The 446-nt window shown below is 39.5% G+C and overlaps 1 protein-coding gene across 1 annotated transcript in view; it reads left to right on the forward strand.

Moving 5' to 3' along the window:
- Positions 1-233: 233 nt before the first annotated feature.
- OSBPL8 (oxysterol binding protein-like 8) overlaps positions 234-446 on the forward strand; it is a 54,969-nt gene continuing 54,756 nt past the window's right edge. The window contains exon 1 of the mRNA XM_010074193.1: positions 234-264. The gene's annotated coding sequence lies outside the window, so the exon portion shown is untranslated. The remainder of the gene's footprint in view (positions 265-446) is intronic.

Raw genomic sequence — 446 nt, forward strand, 5'->3', positions numbered from 1 at the left:
CTTCTCTATAAGCATATTTGTCAGTTTTGTTGCTTCAACTTTTCCAAACTGCTAAGTCTCTTGAGGTCTTGGCTTTGGGATTGAGGTGCATGTTGTATTTTAGTTATGAACTAACACTGTTTTCATTGTCCTTCTTTCCCGCTGCTGCTGCTTTTGTACACTTGCTTCTTCCTGGCCTGGATTTTTTTGTTTGCTGTTCTTCGTTCTTCAATTGTATGTGTACACAGCATCATGGTGATAACAGAGACTCTCATGGACCATCAAGTAAGTGGCTCCCCTCTCCTACAGTGTGTTTGTACATGCGTTCGTAATAGTTAGCATATATCTTTGCATATAGGCTGCTGGGGTAACTAGTAGATTTTCTTCTGTATTGTAGTTGAGAAGCTGAAGTACAATGAAAATTTACTGTTGGAAAAGCATTTTACCTGGTATACCACCCATCTGAA

Source organism: Pterocles gutturalis, unplaced genomic scaffold, assembly GCF_000699245.1.
Source record: "Pterocles gutturalis isolate BGI_N339 unplaced genomic scaffold, ASM69924v1 scaffold9982, whole genome shotgun sequence".
Taxonomy (NCBI): domain Eukaryota; kingdom Metazoa; phylum Chordata; class Aves; order Pterocliformes; family Pteroclidae; genus Pterocles; species Pterocles gutturalis.